The sequence below is a fragment of the Marmota flaviventris genome, chromosome 10, assembly GCF_047511675.1.
Source record: "Marmota flaviventris isolate mMarFla1 chromosome 10, mMarFla1.hap1, whole genome shotgun sequence".
Taxonomy (NCBI): Eukaryota; Metazoa; Chordata; class Mammalia; order Rodentia; family Sciuridae; genus Marmota; species Marmota flaviventris.
The window spans coordinates 82,837,223-82,850,437 of NC_092507.1; positions in this window are offsets into that span (position 1 = coordinate 82,837,223).

Sequence of the window (13,215 nt, forward strand, 5' to 3'; positions counted from 1 at the left end):
CAGATGTAACTTGATCTACTTGAATGTCTCTTAACTGTCATGCACTTGTATGTGGAATGAAAAATGTTCAGAATTCAATAATAGGAAATCTAACCCTCACTCAAAACATGCAAAAGACTTGAACTTAAACTTTACCAAAGAAGATATGAAAATGGCCAATAAGCATGTGAAAAGGTGCACAATATTTCTTGTCACCCTTTCACTTTACATCGATTGAAAGGGTTAAAAGCAAAAAAAAAAAAAAAAAAAAAAAAAAAAAAAAAAACCTGATAATACCAAATGCTAGGGCAGGTATAAAACAAACAGAACTCTGATATGTTGCAGGTTAGGAATGCAAGATGGAACAGTCTGTTTGGAAAATAGGCATAGGCAGCTTCTTATAAAGTTATACATGCTTATCATACACCTAGCAATCCACATTTTTGCAAAGGGAAAACACCTTATGGTCACACAGAAACCTATACATACATGTTCACAGTATCTTCATTCATAATTGACAAAAACAATCCAAATGTCCTTCAACTGATGAATGTTTAAGCTGTGGTGCATCCTTTGGATGGAAGAATGTTCAGCAGCAAAAGGGCACAGACTGCTGATATGGACACAGATGTCTCCCAAAGGCTTTGGGTGGGTGAAGAAAGCCAGGTGGGGATGCCTACATACTGTATGGCTGCAGGGCCGTTTATAGAGATAAAAATCGGGTCAGTTGCTGTTAAGAGCTGAGGTTATAGATAGGGATTGAGGACAAGGAGCACAACAACACCTGTGGTTGAAGAGCTGTCCTATACTTGACTGTGGTATAGCACTATGATCTAGGTGGTTCCATTACTGTATGCATTTGTGAAAACTCACAGAACAGTGAACAGAAAGGTAAAATTTCACTGCAGATAAACTGATTTAAAACAATCATTGCATTTCTTTATACAAACAATTAATATCTAAAAAAAAAAAATAAATTGGAAGAAACAAAAAGCCGCATGGGTTTGTATTGTTGAACTGTTGGGTAACTACCTCAAAAGGCCAGGGGAAGCTGGCTATTGTACTGAAGTCCTTCCCAAGGTCTGGACAAGAAGTGGAGTGTCAAGCAGATCCCCTTTCATTAGCTGCCTCCAGGAGCATTCTGGATGAAGCCAGTGGCAGGGCTGCTGCAGACCTGCTGGAGAGCATACTGGCCGGTGAGCAGTGACCCAGCCTAGGATACTATAAAGTGTCAGCATACAACAAGCTTGTATTTTTAGATCTCAGACTCAGGGACTCCGTGTATGATATTTTCACACGGGGTGAGGTTGACCTAAAACACCACAGGCGGGTTCTCTGGAGTACAGATTTTTAACTGAATGCCAGCAATGATTAGTTACAAAGGGAAAGAGAACTTGCTCCACTTGACACACGAAATGACAGGACAATGTGACAAAAGCTAAAAACAAGGGTTGGGGCGGGGGGTTCAGTCCTTAAGACAAGAGACTGATCCCCAGTAGTGTTAGGGACAAGTCTTTTGATTGCGTCTTTTGTCCCACGAATAACAAATCCCTACCCTCAAAAGGCTTTTTAGGCTAGTCTCCTCGATTTTGGCCTGGTGACCTCCAAAGTACAATTTGCAGACTTAAAGGAATCTGACCTGCATTTAATATTTAGTTTCTATATATCTCTGCAAAGTGTATTCTGGAGAGGAAGCCAGAGAATCTCATTATCCCCCTATAAATCAGGTCTAGCATGGACAACATGTTCTATAGCTTTTTAAAGACCTGGATAACAGGTTAAAACCCTGATTAGCAAAGATGCTCTTTTAAATCTCTTGACTTGGGCTTCTAGCCAGGCTATTAATTGTGGTGCTAGCTTTCTGTGAAACCTCAACTACAGTAATAATGTAACATGCAAGGCCTTCCTAGAGTCAAGCACATGGAGACACCAGACAGGCCCTTGCCATAAGGCCAGGAATTAGGGAGCAAAAAAACAGGACTTAATAATAAAGTCATTGACATCGTTATTATCGTCATAATGGTAACTCAAAGTAGCCTTTCCTAAACTTCAGATGTGCAAAGCAAAGAGTAAACATGACAGAGAAACAGCATATTGTACATGGGAGTTTAAGCATCAGTTCTGTCTTTGAGACCATGTTCTGTTTCTTTGCAGGTGAAAAACGGGGCAGCTCATATAGGCTCAGTTTCTTTATGTATACAAAGGAGATCATTATAAATTCTACTGTTTAGACTTAGGAGCCCATGCCTATAATTGTTGAAGCAAAATACCTGGCACAGAAAACACTGAGGAACTGGTAAATACTGGAAGTAGTAACAACAGTAGCAGAATTGGAAATAAGCAGCTTTTTCTGCAATCATGCATCAATCAAGTGTGTTCTCAAGGGCAGGGCCCATCTAGAGCAAAACATTTGGAAGTATAAATAGTACTTAAAATTATGGACTGGACTGACATTATCTAAGGAGAAAAAGTCTATTTTGTTAAAAAGAGGGTAAGGCCTAGTCCAGAGCCATCCAGCTCTCCAAATATTACCAGAGAGGTGATATTCAAATTGGAATTTTTTTCCTTTTCATTCACTTTAGAATTGACCCAGTAAACACTTCCCAGATCTCCCACAAACTTCACAGCAATGGAATTAGGGGCCTCTACCTAGTTCCTGACAATATCACTACTTACTTTCATTCCTGCCATTATTAATGGAATGTGAAGAAGTAAATTAAATAAAGTTCTGTTGGCTTATGTCATTTTAGTCTAATTCTCCATTGTCAGGGTAAAAGGTTGGAGCAATTATCTGGATAATTCAGGCAGAACCTACTGCGCCCTTGAGACCTCCATCTCCTTCTGCTTCTTTTGCCTGAGTAACTGGGGAATCACTTCAGTCCTTTCTCTGTTGGGGTTAACTCTGCTCTGACTCTGTTTTTAACCATTGGACCTTGTCACTGAAATAAATATATCATATTGGAAACAAACACCAGTGAGGAAAAGCTCTCTGGTTGCAAATGTGGGTGTGTTTAATTTCCATATGGACTATGCTGTGAGCCGGTACAAAAGGCAGATCTAAGTCGCAAAGGGTAAGTGAAGGCAGACAGTCAGGAAGTGGGTCGCCCTTGTCAGTTTGAAAGGAAGTCAAGCTCATAAGGAAAGGATCTGAGTATTCTCAACCAGGGACTATATATTTATTGTTATTTATGGTTCTTTTGGAAAATAGCAAGAATACTAAAAAAAAAAAAAAAAGAGAACATTTGTAACAAAATGTCATATGAATTTATAGCCTCCTTATTAGAGATTATTTCCTAATCAAGCAGCAGCATTTTACCTTCATGGAAAGGAATAAGAGAGGAATGAAATGCTTTTGATGGAAAAGCCTGGAAAATTGTTTCTTGTTTGAATATCCAGGGTAAGATGAGTAACAGAGAGTAAATGAAAATTTCACCAGTGGACACTCTTCCTTCTGAGTGACTGAGAATAATTCCCTGGAATTTGTGGTTATGCCCAAATAAAGAGAAGCCACAAGTTCTCACTTGGCATTGACTGAGGCTGTCAGATCTTACCTAATGAGTTACAGGTTTTAAGTCGGGAGAACAAAAGGTGCACTGTGCGCTCATTGGATTAAGCTGAGGTGGTATTGGTTCTTAACAGCAGCCTAGGTACAAACGAAAGGGCTGTCACTTGTAAATAATTTGTGACGTTTCAGTTTCCACTTACGTTCACACAGCTGGACAGGAAAAGCATAGATTTTCCTTCTCCATTTGCCTTCCAGAATATTCGTTTCTATCCACAACTTCAGCAAATTTAACAACATGGCAAATCTCTAGATGTTTGAAATCCGTTATTTACAAGAATCTAATACACTTTCTCACATCTACAGCCGTACTTTTCAGCTGGTAAATTCCCTGTGTTGCCAGCAGAGCGTTGCAATTTGCATTGCATTTTTCATGATTTGCCAGGGTTCTCAAGAAATGCAAGGTAAATATTGATGCCCATGCTGTGAAAGGAGCCCTCCTGGATAAACCCAGGTTTTTTTTTTTACAAGATACATGTAACTCCCCCATGATCCACAGAAATCCTGCAGCAATTCTATGGACGTTATTTCAGTAATTTATTGCTATGAAAGAGACTGTCCTCAAATTTTTTTATTTCTTATCATTCTACGATCTGGTTTGGGCTCAGTGATGTGGTTCTTCTGCTCCAGGAGGTGTCTGCTAGGGTGAGAACATAAAAGACGGCTCTTCTACGCTCGTGTCTGGTGCCTCAGTTGGAATATCTGAAACAGCTAGAAGATGAGTGGGCCTCTCTCTCTCTCTCTCTAGGTGACCTCTAACAATATCACCTTCTTAGAGAGGTCTGCCTTCTGACAGTGACTGGTTTCCAAGAAGGAGAAGGCAGAGCTCTCCTGTCTTAAGACAGGTGTTTGTAGCACACATCACTTCTTGTCTCTTTGTACTGACCTTGAAGTGACAGGGCTAGCCCAATTCAAGGAATGGAAAAATAGCTTCACCTCTTAAGAGATGAAGGAGTGGCATGTGTATACAGGGAAGAAAGGAATTGATGATGGCCATCTTTACAAGATGTAGAGATGTCTCCCAAATTGCTCTGATTGGGAGCAGGATACCTAAAAGAACAATTTTAGAGGAGGAGAATTTTACTTTGACATATTGTTTTAGAGGTCTCAGTCCATAGATGGTTCACTTCATTGCTCTGGGCCCAAGGTGAAGTAGAATATCAAGGCAGAAATGTGTGGCAGAGAAAAGCAGCTTAGTACATAAAAATCAGGAAGGAGAGAGAGTTATGGTAACCAAGGACAAAATATAAATTCTAAAAGTGCATCCCCAGTGACCAATTTTCTCCAACCACACCCTACCTGCCTATTGTTACCATGAAATTAATCCGTATCAGTGAATTGATCCACTGATTAGGTCACACCTCTCATAATCTAATCCTTTTACCTCTGAAAATTCTTGCATTATCTCACACATCATATCTAAACTATAACATTCTGTCCATAGCCTCCAAAAGATCATGTCATCTCACAAAGCAAAATATATTTAATTCATCTTCAAGAGTCCCCACAGTCTTAGCAGTTTCAGCATTACTAAGAAGTTCATCCAAAATCTCACCTGAGATTCAAAGAAAACTCAGCCATGAGAATAAAGATTAACAGCTTGTTACATATATATCAAATATATAATCACACAGAGTAAATATGTCCATTCCAAAAAGAAGAAGTATGAGCATATAAAGAATGGATGGGACCAAAGCAAGAAGAAAATCCAACTGGCCAAACAAGTCCTGTATTTTCATGTCCAGCATCTGGAACATATGGCATTGTGATATTCCCTCCAATTGTTATCCTCTATCCCCATATCCTTGCTGGTTGTAGCCCACATGACCTCCCTCTTGATTACTGCAGCTTGTCTTGGCAGACATTCTCTATTACTGGCATATCTTAATCTTGGGGGTCTCCACAGCAGCTCTGGCATCCTTCTCATATCTTTATGCATCACGCTTTCAGAAGCTGCCTACAGGGATTCTAACCCTGCTATACCTTGCCTGGACTTCCAGCCCTTCTTTGGAAATCTTGGTGGAATCCTCCATGACCTAATTCTAATTCTAGCATTCTACATTTCTGCAGAGCCAGCACCATGTGGTTGATACCAAGATCTTCCACCATCTTGATCAATAACCAACCCTCTTGGAACCACGGCTACAGCAGCCTGTGAGTGCCTGGGTGACTGAGCATGATGAAATAACATCCTAGGTTCTCTGTGGAAGCAGGGTACCCACGGCCTAGTCTTAAAGGAATTTTTACTTTTACACCCTTGAGTCTGAGATGGGTGTGGTCTTGACAGTTTCCAAGATGCCCTCAAGCCATCTTTCCTAATGTTTCTCTGCAAAGTATTTAGCATCTCTTTAATTGCTATAATCTCTTTAACAACCATTACTCCCACGATCCCAGTTTTGCTCACACTTTTCTGGCCCAAATGTACAATTTTTCAAATATTTCTTTTTTTGCTTTCTGCTCCAGATTATCACAGTTAGCCTGACTAAAAGTAGTATCTATTTCACTGCCTGAATGTTGTACTTCTTGAAATTTCCTCTTCCAGATTAATTAGTCCATCACCTTTAAATTCAGTGTCACAGAAGGTTTCAGGATATGGGAAAAATGTAGACAATTTGTTTGCCAGAACATAACAGGAATGGCCTCTAGTTCAATTTCCAATATAGTCCTTCTTCTCCTCTGAAATCTCTTGAGCCCATTCTTTGGAGTCTACAGTCCTATTGGCCTTCTAGTCTTCTGAGCTCCCATCCGAATTGCCCATTAAACTCCATTTAACACGTTCTAAAACTTTTTAGCTTATGTATCTAAACCTTTCAAAAATTTTCCCCCCACAACCAGTTCTAAAGCCTTCTGAGTCACATGGTCACAGCAAAGATCCCACTCTTAGTACCAATTTCTGTTTTAGTCAACATTGTATCACTGTGGCCAAATGACGTGACAAGAAAATGTTAAAGGGGGAAAAGCTTATTTTTCACATCTGAAAATTCTTGCATTTTCTCACACATGAGCTTTTTGGGGACACCTCATATCTAAACCATAATACCTAGATATCATTTAAACAGTGACTCTCCAACAATATAATGTATATGCATACTAGGAAATATTTTATATTATAATCCAGAATAAAAATTAGAAATTGTAAAATATTTCTCTACTATACAATAGTATATGTGTGTATTACATGCACACATTCATAGAACAAAAGTTTCATGAGATAATGTTGATTCTTAATATGTGCACCCAACTCTGAGGGATTCTTTTTTCTGCTTTATATTAAAGAAAGTTGGTATTGACCCATGAAATTGACTTCATGACCTACCAATGGAGTAGTGTTGTGATTTCAAAAATACAAATCTAAATCTAGCTTCTCAGTTAACATATGAGGATTCATGAGTTTGAGTGACTTGTTAAAGGCAGAACTAGAATGTGGACTACTGACCAAGAGGCCAGTGCTCCATCAGCTCATCACATGCCTTACACAGATGCAGATTAAGCAGAGATCCAATGTGAGCTGTTAATTCTGTTTAGTTTAGACTTTCTCACTTTGGTCTCCATGAAAGTGTAAATGAGGGTTTATTGGTTTTTTTTAAATGCATTTTTCTTTCTCATTTCCCTTCAACTGAACCATGCTTAGCATAATTTTTCAAGTCTGAGCATTGAGTCACAGCACTTTCAAGAAGCACATAAAGCATAGCCTATTCTGTTTTGTTGTTGCTCTTTGTTGTTTGTTTATTTTGGTAGTGTACCTACCTCACAATCCTAGAGAGTATAAAAGAAATAAAATTCCATGCAAATCATCATTTTTACTTATTAATGCAAAGAGGAAAAATTTCCTGACTTTAGTGCTGTAAAAAAAACCATAGCAGTTTCCTAAGGGAGGTGGTGGAAACATCCACAGGAGATTTTGAGGAATAAGGCTGTCTTCCAGGAAGAGTTTTAGTGTATTTCTGCCTAGAATCATAGATTGACTAGATGACCTATGAATCCAAATCATTACTCACTTTAGTTTAGTGGTGTTATGGGGCTGCATTAACTGATGGCCCAATTAGCTCTCAACAATAAAACTGCTTATTAAGTAAACCAAACAGGGAACTGCAATTGATAGTGCTTAGTTGCATAGATGTTACTTTGGTTCTTATTGTAGTTTGATGTTCTGCTACAATACTGTCCAATAGAAATATAACACAAGTGACATCTATGGCACTTCCCAATTTTTCCAGAAGCCACATTTTAAGAGGCAGAAATAAATGAAACCAATTTTTCTAACTTCCTATTTTGAAATAAATTTAAACTTACAAAAACACAAAAAGAGAATAACATTCCTATATACCTTTCATGCCATTTCCTTTGATGCTAACATCTTGCATAACCATGGTAATGCTAGCAAAACTAAGTACCTAACATGAGTACAATGATTACCTGCAGATTTTATTTGGAATGGTGAAATATTTAACATAAAATGTCCAAAATATTATCATTTCAATATGTGATCAATATAAAAAAATGGTTAACAAGGTGTTTTACATTTCAGTTGTTTTCTAAACTTCCAAAATCTGGTGTCCAGTTTACTCTTCTAGCATAGCTCAGTCAAGGTCAGTCACATTCCAAGCCTTCAGTTACCACGAGTGGTGGATGGATACTATGTTCGACAGAACTGTCTTACAGTAACAACCAAGAGAAGAGCCATCATCGGTAGTCTACTTATTCTATGTGTGAATTCTATGCATGGTCCTTGAGCCCATGAAGCACTGAGTGTAGAATCCAAACAGCTTGCTGTTCAGAGCATTAGTTTAGGGTTCAGGTAACGTGGCATTCAAGTTTTGCAACTTATTATTCTGAGACCTTGATATATAACTTGAAATTTTTGAGTTTTCTTTTCTTCATCTTTAAGGAAAAAAAAAGAAAGAAAGAAAAAAAGAAGTAAATAAAAAATGAATGAAATAGCTCCAACTTTTAGGGTTATTGGAAGAATCGAATGAGATCACTCATGTTAAATGCTAGCACAGAACTTTACTTGCAGTTTGTACACAATGAATGTTAGCTTTTAGTGGTCATCTATGTCACTATCAAAAGATCAAACATATGTGCACTTTCTTCAGTGCTGAGTGATATTAAAAGTTGAGTTAGAGCTGTGGTTAATATTTTAGAAAGGCTCAACAAATGTTTATTGAGTACCTACTATTTGACAGGCACAGGGCTGAAGGCTAGGAGTATAAAGAAGAACAAAAACCCTTATGGAACTTACTATTTAGTAAAAGACAGAATTTAAACAGGAAGCCTACATTTGCTATGTATGTGTTTGTGTATCCATGGTGAGATGGGGGATGGAAATTATTGTGGCTGATGATTTTAAATTATGAAATAATTATATCTCTAAGTGTTGTGAGATCAGTTTAAAAAAATAGAGTATTATCAATGATCCTGTCTTCCTCACAATTAACATGCTCTCTCTGTCTCTTTTGTATAAGTTTTTCATTGTTTACTTTTGTGTATTTGTAACATAGTAGATGTAGAATTACTTAACTCTTTCTATATTGTTAGGTATTTTCTATAGAATCTGAAAGACCATAGCAGGGATAGTTACCTAAGGCATTTTTAAATACCTAGATTAAGTTGCATTTATTAGCAGGAATAAAATGTAATTCTTATTAGAAAAGGAGGTAGTGAGCTCATGGATATAGTTGGATATTTTAATAAGAACTGTTAATGGTAATTATAGCAAAACTAATTTTCCTTTTGCACAAGCATGTGTGAATCCAGCAGTACAACTGCAGAGCTGTGTCTTCACTCATACCAACTCCAGAAACATTTGTTTGAATCTCTGAGTATAGTGTAAGTGAGTATTTTAAAGCCTGGCCATATACCGAGAATCAGAAAACCACAATAATGACTCTACCATACTTGTAATTGCCTCTGGGAGGTGTTTCTATGAACTATGTGCTACCCTCCCTCCCTCCCTCTCTGCCTTCCTTCCTTCTGCCTCCTTCCTTCCTTTTCCTTGCCTTCCTGCTTGCCCTCTCTCTTTTCTTGCTTTCTTGTATTTCCTATATTTACATTGTATTATGACCATTATTTTGACCCACTTGTTTAATTTTTGTGCTATAGATATGATTGGAGGGATGTGATGTGGGTACCTTGAACTTTCACAATGAAAGTTAATAGTTCATTGATATATTTTAAAATATGCTATTCACAGTGCAGTGGTCACATGTCAGAGAGATCCAAATCTGAATGCAGGCTAATATTTGTTACAGGCAATTTAACCTCCTTGAGTCTTTGTTTCATTATTTGTAAAATGTGAATAAGAAAAAACCTTCCTTTCAGTGTTATTTTGAGATTTATTAAATATATATATATATATATAATTATTAAATATATATTTATATATTATTAAATATATATGCACATATATGCAGTTATTAAATATATATATTATATATTAAATATACATATTTAAAGTTAATATATATATACATACATATATATATATGTGCAAAGCTTGTCCTGCAACATATGCTTTATGCATATAAACTGTAAGATGTGCTCAATAAATGGCTGAGCAGCAGTCAGTCCAAAATGCCAACCTACTTGAGGCTGGGGAGGGAGATAAGAACTAGCATATCAAGAATGCAAAAGAAAGGGTGGTTTGGCTTTTAATTAGCCAAATATGATCTTGGTGTTGTGACACTCATGTTGAAATTCAGGCTTTTTTAGTAAAACAAAACTGTTTGTTTTGTTTTTGTTTTGTTATTGTTATTTTTGCCCCATTCCCTCATCTTCCATTTATCTTTTCAAGAGTCAGATCTAGAGGATTTAAAGCAAGGTCTTTACATTATGTATGTATGTATTTATTTGTCTATTGGTTTGCTTCAGGTCTGAGATTTGAACTCAGGGCCTTCCACATGCTGAGCACATGCTCCACACTGAGATACACTACATCCCTGGTATTTCTTTTCTTACTTGAAGATTGCCTTTCTCACTCTGTCCACTAGGCTGTGAACCTTGCTGACTTGATGTGAAAGGAGGTCATGGTGAAAAGAAAATCAAAAGCTAGAAACTGTCCTTTGATTCCTGGAGGACCTGGGGAAATGGCAGTCAGAGATGGTATAAGGATATCTCTCTGTCCCTTAGTTGAGTCCACATCTCATTGGCACAAGGAAGCTTTGGAATCATCCAAATGTAATTTTGAGGTCTTGAAATTATGAGTGCTAATGGCTTGTGTGGGGAGGAGCTGCAGACTCATAACAATTGCAACCTTTATAAGCCAACTTGGTTTAGGAGTGAGGGAACAGTGGTTTTTAGGATGTGCCTGGAGGACACCCTGGCTACCTTTGGCTTTTGTAAGCCTTGAGAGAATCGGTCTGGTCAGGGGATATGGAGGCCAGCAGTCTACGAGATGAACACAAGTGAAAGCATTTAAACCGCTGGGATCATGGACTCTGGCAATGAACACCAGAATCTCCCTCTTAGAAAAATGTGAGCTAGAAGCATTATACTTCTACAGCTCTCTTTCATGGATCAGAAAAGACCGACCTCTTGTAGCAGAGGAGACAGGGTGAATTTGTAGACTCTAACTTCCAAGGGTCACAGTGGCTACGTTCTTCCACATACCCTGACAACATTTTTTAACAAGTAGCAGAAGGATAAAACAGTTTGAAATGCTGAAAACAGACTGTTGGAACAGAAAAGTTTGAACTATCTAAAGGGATTAATCAAACTATTGGATCTAAATTTACCAGACCGGATTTCAGTGCATGCCCTCCTCTATTAACTGGAGGGGTAGGTGTTGTTTGTATGTGTTGAAAAGGACAGGTATTCACTTGTATTCACTTTTAATGAGATGAGTAGGACTGATGGTGGAGGACTTTGTTGGGAGGAAGATCAAATTCCATCTGGGGTGTATTAAGTGTGAGACACCCATTAGAAATACAAATGGAGAGAATGGGTATATTGTGAGGTATTTGGGCCTGGAATTCAGAAAGGAGAGCTGTGCTGGGGATAAAAATGGAGTGGTCAGCAAACAGATGATGCTTTTGTGCCAGGGAACTGGTGGCCCTTGATAGCTTAAGCAATTGAAGAATATAGACTCCCCCACACACACAAGGAATCTTTTGGCAATTTCTATGTGGATAGCTGGGATTGAATGAACTGACTCTCCCTCTTTGTCAATCACAGCCTAAAAAAACTGGAAGTGGATTGGGATGACCTGGAGGGGGTTTGTGCTGAGTAGTATATTCTTAGACCAATGCCTGGTTGCCCTTAAGGAGGGGAACAAGATGAACCTGCTCACACTCCTATGTGCTTTGTGGTAGAAATAACATCATCCAAGTCAATAGACTGAAGAGTAAAGTCATAACTTTTTGTCAACTCATGGTTTAATTCAAAAGCATGAACAGAGAAGATGTTAAAGGTCTTTTGCTTCCAACTGAACACTAATCAAAACCACTTACTCTGTATTCCTACCTCTTTGTCATCTAAAAATAACATCATGAGAACTGAGCCTGAATATTCATGCATCTGTTGGGGTGTTCATTGTACTTACATCATATTCATGCATTGTTATGGGAATACATCTAAAGCATGCAACTTGCACCCCCTTGCATTTGTCCTCATCATGTTTACCTGTACTTCATGCATCCATCTTCCCTGTGTTCAGATGTGACAGTAGAAGTAAATGCCCTGTTTCATGTCACCGAGGGATGGATGCCAACTTTCCAAGCAGGTGCATTTGAACTGATCTTCTCTGCATCACTAACACAATGCAAAACTCCCTCCCTGTTGAGGTGTTGATGGGTCCATTGTCATACCTGACTTGTTTTGAGTTGCTTGTTCTTTGGAGTCTATCATTTTCTTGAGACAAATGTGGTCTCCTTTTCTATAGCCCAAGAAAAGTGTAGGAGAAAGGTTGATAATAATGATAGTAGTAATGGTGTCTACTGGGAGCTGCCACATAGGAGCTGAGCGCCCCCTATCTTTTAGTGATGGAAATGTGGAGACTGGCTTCCTTTGCACATGGAAGCTGGTGGATCCCCATCTCCGCTCAGCAGGGGAGTGAAGCAATGGGAGTGGGCTGCCTTCTTGTTCCTTTATAATACTACCCCTTACCCATTTTTAGGTGGAATGTTCTATCAAAATTTTCCCCTCAATAAATAGGGCATCAGGAGTGCTCCCTCTCTCTATCTTTTGTCTGCCTCTCTTGCTTCCCTTGTGGGAACTGGGGCCGAGGAGCTGTGGCTGAACCCCATGAGAATGGTATTTTCTGCGTCTCCGTGTGATTATTTTGTTCCAACCCAATTCACTTGGAGGGACCTTGACTGATTTAGTCGCATGTTGTGACAGGTGTCAATTATGATAATATTGATATCTAACATTCAGTAAATAATTTCTTATGTACTGTGTTACTAAGTCTGTTTCTTCACATGCCCTTATACATATGAAGCAGCATATAGGTATGTAGCATTAGGACCCATGGCCTGAGGTCAAAATGTTCGGGCTGGAATTTTGGCAGCACCATTTAATGCTATGTTATCTGGGTCTCCTTTGCCTCAATTTTTCATTCTGAAAATGGAAACAATGGTACTGAGGATAATAAGAGTACCTATAGCAGATGGTTGTTTAATGGATTAAACTTTATAATATGTGTGAAGAAATTAGAAAAGCAACTGACACATAGGAAG